Raw genomic sequence first — 13,991 nt, 5'->3', positions numbered from 1 at the left:
AAATACATAATCAATAGCCTATAGTCCAAAGCAACTTCGACGCTAAAAATAAGTACAAACCTAATAAAAAAACTTCATGACAAAAAGTTTGAAACAAATTGATTTTTTTAGAAAATTGTCCTACCGACTTAAAGCAAGAGAACCTTTTAGTACTAGAATACCCCACAATTGAATAATTTAGTGACACAAATGCTTAAAAGTTAAAGACAAAAAAGTTGTGCGTTTAAATAAACGTTGACCTACCTGAAACGGACGTCTATATGACCAATACTAGAACTTCACAATTGAGGAAATCGGTTCATCTCTGGAGCATAAAAAAGAATGTGTGTGTACTTTGTACGCACGTAAGAAGTTATACTTCTATTATATGATTTAAACGAAATTAATATACTTTTTATTTATATTTTGTTTAAATATTAAACTAATTTATACTTACTACTTCTCAAACATTTTTATTAGAACAGTGCCAAAAATTAAAATAATAAAAGAATAAAACACACACAAACACATTAAACAAGCCACAAATGATGTCTGAACATTAATTGTCGAAAATGTTTTTAACTAAATACGTATTTTCTGAAAATACAATTATATAATAAATATACTTACAATCATAAAATGTATTAAAAAAAAACAAAAAAGAAAGTTTCTACTGGGACTCGAACCAGCGCTGATTAGAGCGGTTGGTATTGGAATTCATTCGCCTTCTCCGCTTAGCCACGGGCACTATGTGTCATTATTTACGAAGATCGACTAACTAAACGGATTAAACTTGTGATATTTTGATATTTTGAAAATTGATCAAATTATTTTAATTTTGAATTGAAATGATTTAGAATTGAAAAAATACAACAAAACATAGAGTAAAAAAACAATATATTAGGTGAATATTGATAGAAATTTTGATGGTAATCAAATTATATAAATAAAAGTATTACATACTATGTATTTTGGCAGATGAAATAGGTAGGTTTATACCCATGATACATTAACAATTATTACGTACCTGTTGCTTTTAAAAACTATTTAAAAGTCACTACAATATTATAAACTTTTTTGTTTCTGTCCTCACAACAATAAAACTAATATATTATACATTTGTTTACCTTTACCTTTACCTCCAAACCACAGCTGCCATATCGGATAATTTTTGACATGTCATTTGAACATCCAATCAGAACAAAGTTATAATGCGCATGCGCCGGGCTGATAGGTTTTAACATATAAAAAAATCACCCTCTATCGCCGGTAAAGAAGTATAACTTCAATAAGCTTAAAAGTATTCGTTTTTCTAAATAGAAGCGTTCTGGAGGTATTAAACATAACTAATTACAACGCGTCATGTTCAAAGAGCTATGGCCCCCTTAGGAAGCATTTTCGGACTGTAGGTGAATTGGCTCAAATTGTCTTCAATTATCTGAGAAACTTTCGGTCTTCGTTTGTCAGGAGTGTTTCTGTACACTCTGTATACATAAAATCATTTTTGAAGTTATACTTCTTTACGATCGAGAATAAAATGTTATCTCATGCCGGGCGCATGCGCACACAGACAGTATGTATTTCGTTGCTAATATTTCAAGATACGTATGTATCAGCGCTGTCAGCGCAAATAAGTCATATTATATCATATAAAAGGATATATTAGTGTTCTTAGCAAATGTATTATTTATTATAATTTTTGTGTCGTCGGATTCGTCTTCCTCGGGAGTAAGATATGTTATAATTCATAGTAAGTATATTTAAAGTATTTTTGTATACTTCACTTGGTCAGCAATAGTAAGCATGTATGAGAAAACTTGTAACCTGTCAAAGCAAAAGGGATATAGCTCAGTGGTAGAGCGTGTGACCGGACATCAAGAGGTCCCGGGTTCAAATCCCGGACGATTCATATTTTTTTTTATATTTTTGGTATCGTTTAATAAAAAAATTTTAAAAGTGGTAGGTAAAGAAAGTTAGTTTAATATTTAAAAAAGAATGTGTGTGTACTTTGTACGCACGTAAAAAGTTATACTTCTATTATGATGATTTCAACGAAATTAATATACTTAACAGGTTATTTGTATTTTATTTAAATATTAAACTAACTTTCTTTACCTTCCACTTTTAAAAATTTTTTAGTAAAACGATACCAAAAATATAAAAAAAAAGAATATGAATCGTCCGGGATTTGAACCCGGGACCTCTTGATCTCCGGTCACACGCTCTACTACTGAACTATATTACTTTTGCTTTACCAGTTACAAAATTTCTCATACATACTGACAAATTTAATGACCAAGTGAAGTATACAAAAATACTTTATACATATACTTACTATTATTATAAAATATCTTATTCCCGAGGAACACAAATCCAAAGACACAAAAATTATAATAAATAATACATTTACTAAGAACACTAATATATCCTTTTATATGATATAATTTGACTTATTTGCGCCGGCAGCGCTGATACATACATATCTTGAAAGATTAGCAACGAAATACATACTGTCTGTGTGCGCATGCGCCTGTCATTATAAAATTGCACTCTTGATCGTAAAGAAGTATAACTTCAATAAAATACAAATAACCTGTTAAGTATACTAATTTCGTTGAAATCATAATAATAGAAGTATAACTTCTTACGTGCGTACAAAGTAAACACACATTCATTTTTTGGACCAAATTTCATCGAATATGTTTCACCTATTAGGCAAATACAAATTAAAATTTAACTGTTTTACTAAAATTATTAGTTAATTAAATATATGAATGATTTTCATTTTATATATCCATATACTGCAAATGTGTCTATATAATTAAAATAAATATTATTGTTCGTTTAATAATGAAAATATAATACCGTTTTCATGTTTTAATATTTGTAATGACTTTATAGGTGATATGATTTTCACAAAAAATTCAACCGGGTCATTGATTAGTAATATCGTGTGTATCTCTATTTTTAAATATAAATACGGGGTGTTTCTTTAGAAGTTCCAGCCAGTATGGCCAAAAGTATGGCGTTCTGGATATGCATAATTATTCTAAAATATTTAGAGCTTCCTATCACTTTCCGTTATACCATAATTTTTTTGAACCAAATTTCATCGAATGTTTTTGACCTTTAAGGCAAATACAAATTAAAATTTAATTATTTTAATAAAATTATCAGTTAATTAAATATATAAATGGTTTTCATTTTATATATCCATGTACTGCAAATATGTGTATATAATTAAAATAAATGTTATTGTTCGTTTAATAATAAAAATATAATACCATTTTCATGTTTTAATATTTGTAATGACTTTATAGATGATATGATTTTAAAAAAATTAAACCGGGTCATTGATTAGTAATATTAAATTTAAATATATTCGTGTGTATCTCTATTTTTAAATATAAATATAGGGTGTTTCTTTGCAGTGGCGACGCGTGACTTTTTCTAAAGTGTTACCAAAACCAGATGTAAAAAAATCTTATTTAAAAAAATATTTCGAACCTTCCAAATATGTTTTTGTTTTCAATCCTGTGGGATAAAATTAAACAAATCACTATTCCCAAATTATATGTATGTAATTATGTATATGTAACAGGTAGAACAATAAATAATAAACAAACTAAACATAATATTATACCATAAAATTAACATAAAAAAATGAACAAGTAGGAAAAAGAACAGATTTTGAAAACTATTGTTTATATTTTAATTCTTCCATTTTCAAAAATATTATTTTTTTTCTTTAAAATAATATATAAAAAATATACAAGTAGAATGACTTTTCAAGTAGTTGATCAATTACGCATTACGCAATACGTAGCAACACTCTTATATGTTTAAATGCACGCACACTGTAATCTGTAATAGGTACTAAACCAACGTTACCAATCTTCAAAATGGTTACAATACTGATATGCACAGCGTGCCCGCGCGCCGTCTCTAGACCCGTCGCTCCTTCAAAATTTTCAGAGCTAGTCCCGAGCGATAGAGAGGTTACCAGTGCCAGTATTGGTAACAGCATATGATAACGTGCCATGGATTCACATATCTCGCCAATATTTTCGTGCGTCTAATTGGCTATTTACTGAATTAGGTACTATTAACAAGTATTTCTGTTTGTAAAAAATATAAATGGAATTATTTCGTAGTAGTCATAAAATATTTATTTGCAAGATTTGTAACTGTTACCAATGGTAACAGTGGTTACATGGACGCTTCGCCACTGTTTCTTTGGAAGTTTCAACTAGTATGGCCAAAAGTATGGCGTTCTGGATTATGCATAATTATTCTAAAATATTTAGAGCCTCCTACCACTTTCCGTTATACCGGAAGTTAACTCAAATTTCCTTTTTTTGAAGTTATACTTCTTTAGGCACGATTGAGAGTAAAATTTCATAATACTGCGCGCATGCGCACACATACAGTATGGCGTTTAGTTGCTGAATCTTTCAAGTTAGGTATAAATATATCAGTGCAAGAAAAGTTGTGAAAAGAATATATTAGTGTTTTTAGTAAATATATTTATTTTAATTTTTGTGTCTTTGGATTTGTCTTCCTCAGGAGTAAGATGAGTATTATTAAAACATTTTATTGTATATTTATTATACTTGTCTGTTTGTTACCGTGAAGTGTCATTAGGTACGTCCGAACCGATAAAGACACAGTCCTCGTAGAGTATTTGGTATAGCATTCGGCCAGAGATCGAGAGGTCTTGAGTTCGAGTCCAGAGCAATCCTATACTTGTTTTTTTTGTTTTTTTGAAAGCGGTAAGCACAAAATAAGTTTGGTGTTTAAAAAAATTAAAACAAACTGTTTAAAGTATATTTATTTTTAAGAAATCATATGTAAAGAAAAACTATTGTTTATTTTTCTTTAATAGCTTTTCTTTTAATATTTATTTATATTCTCATTTTGTTACGCCACTGTCAAAACATTAAGTTCTTCTTTTTATTTTTATGTTGACTTATGACGTGTGAGGTGTTTTGACAGTGACAATTAATTAATTTCGATGATTGAAATATTTGTTACCTGCTGAGCATTATAAACTAAAATCTAGAATATAAGCTTTAAATGTTGTTTCTTTTTCTTACAGGTAACGTTTTTGTAAATCGTTAATATTGTACATAAAATAATAAAGTTCCTTTTTCTTACAGAGAGAAACACAATTGAGTTTTTTATTCACCAAAAGTTTGATGGTTAAAAACATTATTACAAAACAACATTTTTGCTGATAGAAATATAATAATTTTCCATTATAAAATGGCAAAACTGAGATTTGAATTTACCGTTAAATCATTGCAGACTGATACAAAAACAAATATCATCAGGATCACCTCAATTGAGACTGAGGAAAATGAAATTTTTTCAATACCTAATGATATGCAAAATATTTCCTATCATAAAAAAATCCAGACGACAGCAGCTTTTGAGAAAGTAAAACGGGTTCTAACAAAACGGGGCACTACAAGAAAAGTTTGGATCGCAGATGAAGATATTTTGAAAGTTTATATGGACGAATATGGGAATATACAATTCAATGATTTTCTCTTAGAACAACAAAGCATTCAAGGGAGAGAATCTTTAACATCCACACCTGGTATCTCACTAGATACGTTAGAACAGATCTTAGAGAGAGTATCAAAGTCAAATGAAACACAATGTATTGAATCCTTTAATAAAAAAAAAGTATCAGAACAATTTGTGATAGAAAAATTTACAGGAAAAAATGTGAATGTTTTACAATGGATGGAAACATTTGAAAATGAGTGCACAAGATTGCAAATAGATAAAAATACTGAAAAAATTGAAATTCTAAGACTATTTTTAGAAGGATCATGTGTGGATTGGTACAGGTCAATGCTTATAAAATATTCAATAAATTCTGATTGGGATGAATGGAAAAACAAATTTTGTGATACCTATGCAGACAAAGGGTGGACTCCAGTGAGGTATGCGTTTGAGTTCAAATACATGAATGGTTCTTTATTAGAATATGCTCTTAAAAAGGAAAGACTCTTACTACAAATAAAAAAGTCATTGAATAAAAAAATTATGATTGATTTGATAGCTATTGGACTCCCAAATTATATTGCTGATAGAATTGATAGAGACACTTTGAAAGAAACGGAAGATCTCTTCAATGGAATTAGAGGTCTAGAACACTTGATAAAAATGAAGACTTCAGAAAAAAAAGAAATACCATACTTTAAGAAAAAACAAGCCTGCAAAATTTGTGAAAAAGAAGGAAAAGGTTTACGTTATCATCTGGAATCAAGTTGCTGGTACAAAAGCAAAAGTGAAGTCCCGAAAAATCAAGAGGTAAGAACTGTCAACAACCATAAACTAGAATTAGAATTAAACGAAACAAATCCAAAAAACTGTTAATTCCACCACTAATTAGAATCAAGTTACTATTAAATGACACTTTAGAGATCTATGGAGTATATGACTCAGGATCAAATATATCATTGATTAATGCAAACTTATTACAGATAAAGGCACATAATAGAGGTGACCTTCAAATAGTAAACTTGAGGACAATTAATGGTGTGAAAAAAACAAATGGTATAGTAACACTTAAGATAAAAATCTATGACATTGAAAAAAAATGGATGCATTTATTGTAGATGATGAAAATTTCAATTATGATTTTTTAATTGGGTTAGATTGTATTAAAAGTTTTAGATTAATTCAAAATGAGGATCTAAGGATCACACAATGCAACAGCTCTAAAGAAATTGAAAATGTGTCAACTATTGATAAAGTAAGCATTCCTGACTTTCCAGATAACATATATTTAAATGCAACTAAAGAAAAGATTAATGATATATTCAAATATGAAATAAATTTTAATGAGAGTATAAATACTGACAATTTTGAAATAGCAATTAATCATTTAGATTTAAATCAGCAATCAGAAATTGAACAATTGATTAATAAATATAAATGAGCATTTGCTAAAGACAAATATGATGTAGGTACTATAAGAGAGTATGAAGCTCATATTGACTTAGTTGTAGATAAATACTGCTCCAAACGTCCATATAGATGTACCATTGAAGATAGAAAAGAGATAGAAAGTCAGATAGCAGAACTTTTGAAGAATAATTTAATTGAAGAGTCATATAGTCCATTTGCGGCTCCAGTGACACTAGCATTCAAAAAAGGAGAGGACAGAAAGACCAGACTCTGCATAGATTTTAGGGAACTAAATAAAATCGTTGTTCCCCAATCGCAACCTTTTCCATTGATCGAGGACTTAATGGTAAAAACTAGCAATTGTAAGTACTTTTCTACTTTAGACATAAATTCAGCATTCTGGTCAATTCCAATGAGAGTAAAAGATAAAGAAAAAACAGCATTTGTGACACAAGAAGGCCATTTCCAGTGGACTTGCCTCCCATTTGGTTTGAAAACGGCTCCAGCAATTTTTCAACGTATTTTAAGCAGCATTATAAGAAAATATAAACTTTCAGATTTCACAGTCAATTATATAGATGATATCCTAATTTTTTCAAAAACCTTTGACGAACATATATTACACTTGTCCAAGTTATTTGATGCAATATTAAATGAAGGTTTTAGACTAAAATTTTCGAAATGTACCTTTGCAGAAAAATCAGTAAAATACTTAGGACACATAATAGAAAATAATTCCATAAGACCTGTAAAAGACTACTTGATTGCTGTGAAAAATTTCCCTGTTCCACAAACTAGAAAGAATGTACGTCAATTTTTGGGAAAAATCAATTATTATCATAAGTTTGTCCAAGATATTGCAATCATTTTAGACCCGCTGCACAACTTATTGAGAAAAGATGTTGACTTTATTTGGTCTAAGGAATGTCAAGAATCTTTCGATAGAATAAAGTCATTACTTTGTTCGGAACCAATATTAAGTATTTTCAACCCTGATTTGCCAATTAATATATATACAGATGCCAGCATAAAAGGAGTAGGAGCTGTATTAAAACAAATTGATAAAAACGGATGTAGCAAGCCTGTGGCATATTTTTCCAAAAAATTAATGGAAAGTCAAAAGAAAAAGAAGGCAATATATTTAGAATGTCTAGCGATAAAGGAAGCTATAAAATATTGGCAACATCTGCTCATTGGAAAAGAGTTTATAGTATATTCAGATCACAAACCTTTAGAAAATTTAAACATAAAAGCTAGAACAGATGAAGAATTGGGAGACTTGACATTTTACTTATCTCAATATAATTTTAAAGTAAAGTATAATCCAGGAAAATATAACCAAGAAGCAGACAGTTTAAGCAGAAATCCAGTTTTAGAATCTCAAGAAAATACAGATGAAGTATTAAAAGTAGTAAACTTGATTAATCTGGAAGATATAAAAATTGACCAACTCTCAAATATTGATCTACAAAATAATAAGACTAAATACAGTTTCAAGAATGATATTTATTATAAAAAGTCAAACAGAAAAGACAAAATTATTTTATCTGAAGATTTAAGTAAAACATTGATAAAAAGTGTACACAATACTTACTGTCATTTAGGAACAAACCAGATGTTAAATAAAATATCACCATTTTATACAGCCAACAATATGACTACTAACATTAAGAAAATATGTGAGAACTGTGATATCTGCATTAAAAATAAATCAAGAAGGAAACCTGACTATGGTTTAATGTCACAATTAGGACCAGCGACATATCCATTTGAAATTGTCTCGATTGACACGATTGGTGGTTTTGGAGGATCTCGTTCAACAAAAAAATATCTTTATCTCCTAGTAGACCATTTCTCAAGATATGCCTATTGTTTGACATCAAAAACACAAAACTCTGATGACTTCATAAAGTTAATTAAAAAGGTAACAGAAGATCACAAAATTAAAACTGTGATGACTGATCAATATCCTGGCATCAACTCAAAAGAATTCAAAAATTTCCTAAAGGTCAATAACATAAAAATGATATTTACTGCCGTTGATGCACCATTTTCAAATGGTATCAATGAAAGGTTAAACCAAACATTGGTTAATAAAATCAGATGCAAAATAAATGAAGGTGACAGGAAAACAGCATGGACAACAATTGCTCAAAAATGTATAGAAAAATATAATGAAACTGAACATACCATCACAAAATTTTCACCAAAATATTTAGTAGAAGGAGAAAGTGTAAGCATCCTACCAAACGAACTAAAACCTAAAGTCACAGATGCAGATCTCGAAATAGATAGAACAGTTGCCTTGAAAAATACAAAAAAATCACATGATTATAATAAAAAGCAGTTTGATCGACATAGGAAGGAAATTGATTTGAACATTGGGGATTTAGTATATGTGGAGAACGGTAACCGTCTAAATAGAAAAAAGTTGGACGAATTAAGGATTGGACCATACAAAATACTAAAGAAGATTTCCAATTCAATTTACGAAGTTGATACTGGGCATAAGAAAACAGAATCAAACCTCTTCCATATAACTAAACTTACTCCAGTATTGAAAGAAAATATTTAGTGAAAGTTCAATTTTTGTTTTGAAACTCTCCAGGGGGGGGGGGAGATGTAAAGAAAAACTATTGTTTATTTTTCTTTAATAGCTTTTCTTTTAATATTTATTTATATTCTCATTTTGTTACGCCACTGTCAAAACATTAAGTTCTTCTTTTTATTTTTATGTTGACTTATGACGTGTGAGGTGTTTTGACAGTGACAATTAATTAATTTCGATGATTGAAATATTTGTTACCTGCTGAGCATTATAAACTAAAATCTAGAATATAAGCTTTAAATGTTGTTTCTTTTTCTTACAGGTAACGTTTTTGTAAATCGTTAATATTGTACATAAAATAATAAAGTTCCTTTTTCTTACAGAGAGAAACACAATTGAGTTTTTTATTCACCAAAAGTTTGATGGTTAAAAACATTATTACATTATTAATAGAAGTATAACTTCTTACGTGCGTACAAAGTACACACACATTATTTTTTTTTTTTTTAAATAAGGCCCTCTACAGATTACAGAGTCTTACGATATGCAACTAATTTTATTTTGAAACGTTGTCCGATTTTTATAAATAATAAAACTGTAAACATTTTATTTAGCAAACTTTTGTTAATATGGTATATTTTGATGAAACTTAAACATTTTGTGGATAAAATAATATTTAAAATACAATCGCAAGAGAAATCTACTATCGTGTAATACATTATCATAGACGCCTAATGTCAAAATTTCAGCCGAATCAGATTCCTAGTTTGTTTTGACCGAGTGTGTAAGCGAACATCTCCGCGAGTATTAGAAAAATGGAAAAGCAGCAACGCAGTCGAAACGCCACCCGTGCTCCGAAGAAGGCGAAAACGGTCCTTTCGACCGGAAAGGTGATAACCACCATTTTTTGGAATTCATACCTGTGTATGGATTCAGACTCTACTATATCGAGTTAGGGAGCCGATTCGAAGCCGCATTGCAGAATAAATGACCCCATTTAGCGAAGAAAAAAGTACTTTTACACCATGACAATACTTCGGCTCACAACTCCGCCGTCGCCATGGACAACTTGGTCGAATTGGGCTACGAACTGCTGTTCCTACTGTATTTTCCAGATTTGACCCCGTGCAACTTCTTTTTGTGTCCAAACTTAAAAAAAGCACTCACCGTCAGAAATTGAAGTCGAATGAGGAGTTCACTGCCGCCACGGAAGCCTACTTTGTAGTCCCCTACTTTGATCAGAGGACAAAAAAAAATAGATGAACGAACTAATAAAAACGAAACAAATTCAGAAGGAAACTTGGGCAGACTATTTTCAATCTCTGTTTGCTAAAGTTAACGATAACGAAACACCAACACCTGAAGTGACAACAAACGAAGAAATAAATATTGAAGAAGCAGAGGTAACGGAAGCATTAAGGAAATTAAAAAATAGAAAATCACCAGGAGAGGACAGAATATCGAATGAACTCCTAAAGTATGGAGGACAAGACCTGACCAAACAATTATTAAACCTAATCCAAAAAATAATAGAACAAAACAGAATACCACAAGAATGGAGATCAAGCATCCTAATACCTCTCTTCAAAAAGGGAGAAAAATCGGACCCGGAGAATTACAGAGCAATTAATGTATTAAACACAACACTAAAATTAAGGACCGAAGTGATAACAAACAAACTGAATAAAATTATAACATTAGCAGAAGAACAACAAGGTTTTAGGACGGGAAGATCATGCACCGACGCTATATTTATAATGAGGCAGATTCAAGAAAAATCGTTAGAATACAACAAACCGGCATACTTATGTTTCGTGGATCTGAAGAAGGCATTTGACAGGGTCAAATTAAAGGACGTTATCCATTTATTGTACGCAAGAGAGGTACCTCTAGGAAAAATTAAAACGATCGAAAATATCTACCAGAACAACACAATAAAAATAAAAGTAGATGAAGAACTAACTGACCCAATTAATGCTGGCAATGGGATAAGACAGGGAGATTCCCTGAGTCCTCTGTTGTTCAACCTGATCATGGACGAAATAATAAAAAAAGTAAGAGCAAAAAAAAGATACCAAATAGGAGAAAAACAAACTTAAAATAATCTGCTATGCAGACGACGCAATACTAATCTCTCAAAGTGAAGATGATTTACAACGTATGCTGCACGAATTTAATATAACCGCTAGAAAATTTAACATGTTAATTTCCCCAAAAAAGACTAAATGCATGGTTATAATAGCAGATCTAATAAGGTGTAAATTAGAGCTGAAGGGTCAAATAATAGAACAAGTCATAGAGTTTAAATATCTAGGCATCACACTATACAGCTACGGAAAGCTCTAAACAGAAGTGGAAGATCAGGTGAATAAAGCAAACAGAGCCGCAGGTTGCCTGAATGAAACAATATGGAGAAATAAAAACATCGGAAAAGAAGTTAAAGACAGAATTTACAAAACAGTCATCAGACCAATAATGGCATACGCGGCAGAAACACGACCTGATACAGAAAGGACAAAAAGAATGCTAGAAACAGCAGAGATGAAAACAGTGCGAAAAATCGATGGTAAGACGCTGTAGGATAGAGCTAGAAGTGCAGATATACGAAGGAGGTGCAAGATGGACAACATTAATAACTGGGTGAAAAGCAGAAGAGTAGAATGGAACGACCACATAAGCCGAATGACAACAAATAGAGTAGTAAGGACGGCGAGAGACGGTTCCCCAATACGAAGATGATCAGTGGGAAAACCACGAAAAAGATGGAATGACAACTTACTGGAGGCACATTGAAAAACAGACAGAGTAATGTCTATATAAAAAGAAGAAGACAACTTCGCCTTCGCTATGGACAACTTGGTCGAATTTGGCTACGAACTGCTGTCCCATAGCAGAAATTGAAGTCGAATGAGGAGTTCACTGCCGCCACAGAAGCCTACTTTGTAGTCCCCGAGAAAACATAATTTTCAGATAAGTTAAAGAAGTTTGAGCACCGCTTGGTTAAATGTATCGAGGTCAAAGGAGACTACGTTGAGAAATAAATCGCCTCTTTTTCAAAATTTTAGTTTTTGTTTTGTAGGCTAAGCAGGGCCCCCGCAAGGCTTACTGGCGCGTGTGTGCCAAAAAGGATATTAGCGCCCTTTAAGGCATTTTGGATTATATTTTTTTAATTATTTTTTGAAAGTGCTTGAAATACTCCAAAATAGAAGTCATATTTATAGTCCATTCACTCAAGGTAAAATCGTAAAACCTCCAAAGAACCGCTTATATTGACATGACATTTGGCATATACAGAGCTAACATGTCAAAGAAAAAAGTGATATTGTGCCGATGTGTGTTTTGCCCTGAATGTGAGTTACACCCCTTCTCGGGGGTGAAAAAACATACGTTCAAAAAAGTCCGGAATTGGATAGAATGACAAATTTTAAACAACTTTTGTTCTATAAAATTTTTTCACTACGTTAATACTTTTCAATAGATACTTTTCAAGTTATTTGCGAGTAAATATGTTCATTTTTCAACAAAAAAAGCACGTATTTAGACGGATTTTCGCAAATATCTCAAAAGTAAGTATTTTATCGAAAAAAAATGTAGCTTATAAAAAAGTGAAAAAAAAACGCTGTAATAGTAAAAGGAGGTTCTTATTCGCCAAATGCCAAATAAAATATTTTAACGTGAAATAACCAAAAAATCAAGCACTCGTATGGGAATAGGCCTCATAATTTTAATGTGTTTAAAAGAAGCGATATTTTTTTTATTTTTTTTTAACAACAAAAGTAAGTAAGTTACTCTCAAAAGAATGTTGCTCCCTTTTTTTGGTAAAAAAAATCATTAAAATCACCTCCTAATTAGCATATCAAATGAAATTAATCGTTACCGCTTCACCACAAGTTACTTTATGTATTGTTTGTATAATCTGAAGGTTCATCGGTTTAAAGTGCTTATTTTTAAAAAGGCTGTGGTTCAAAGGCATTGAACGAGTCACTAATCACGAGTGTATGCAAATTTTGAACAGCCATATCTTAATCAATTTGTGTCTTACAAGAAAATAAAAATCCAAAATATTCAAAAAAGCAAAACCTACATTTTTTTACTGCTTGAGATTTTTGGTATCACTAATAATTTTTAAGTTATTTGGAAAAAAGGAATTTTTTCAAGATTAAAAAAATAATTTGAAATCAAATTTCTTCAAAAATGAGAACTTTAAACCGATGAAGCTTACAAGATCATGTAGGTAAACAATACATAGTATATGAAGTAAATGGTAAAGCGTTAACGATTAATTTCATTTATCATTCATTATATTTCATTTTCTTTTTTATTAAATAAAAAAGGTTGCTTGTTCTTGTTGCTAGTAACTTTTTTAAAAATAAAAAAATATACCTAGCTTTTTTTAAACACTTTAATAGAAGTTGTAACGAGTTTTCCCCGAAAACTGCTTAATTTTTTGTTTATTTCAGGTTGAAATATTCGATTTGGAATTTGACGAATAAGACCTTTGACTTTTCATTAGCTACAACTCTGCTTCTAGTGGGTTTGC

The 13,991-nt window shown here is 30.6% G+C and overlaps 1 protein-coding gene across 1 annotated transcript in view; it reads left to right on the top strand.

Annotated features, from left to right (window-relative positions):
- Positions 1-13,991, top strand: part of LOC126890346 (uncharacterized) — a 481,113-nt gene that overhangs the window by 292,379 nt on the left and 174,743 nt on the right. The gene's annotated exons all lie outside the window — the stretch shown is intronic.

Source organism: Diabrotica virgifera, chromosome 8, assembly GCF_917563875.1.
Source record: "Diabrotica virgifera virgifera chromosome 8, PGI_DIABVI_V3a".
NCBI classification, from domain to species: domain Eukaryota; kingdom Metazoa; phylum Arthropoda; class Insecta; order Coleoptera; family Chrysomelidae; genus Diabrotica; species Diabrotica virgifera.
The sequence above is the reverse complement of the archived record's forward strand: the minus strand, read 5'-3'. Positions and strand labels throughout refer to the sequence as shown.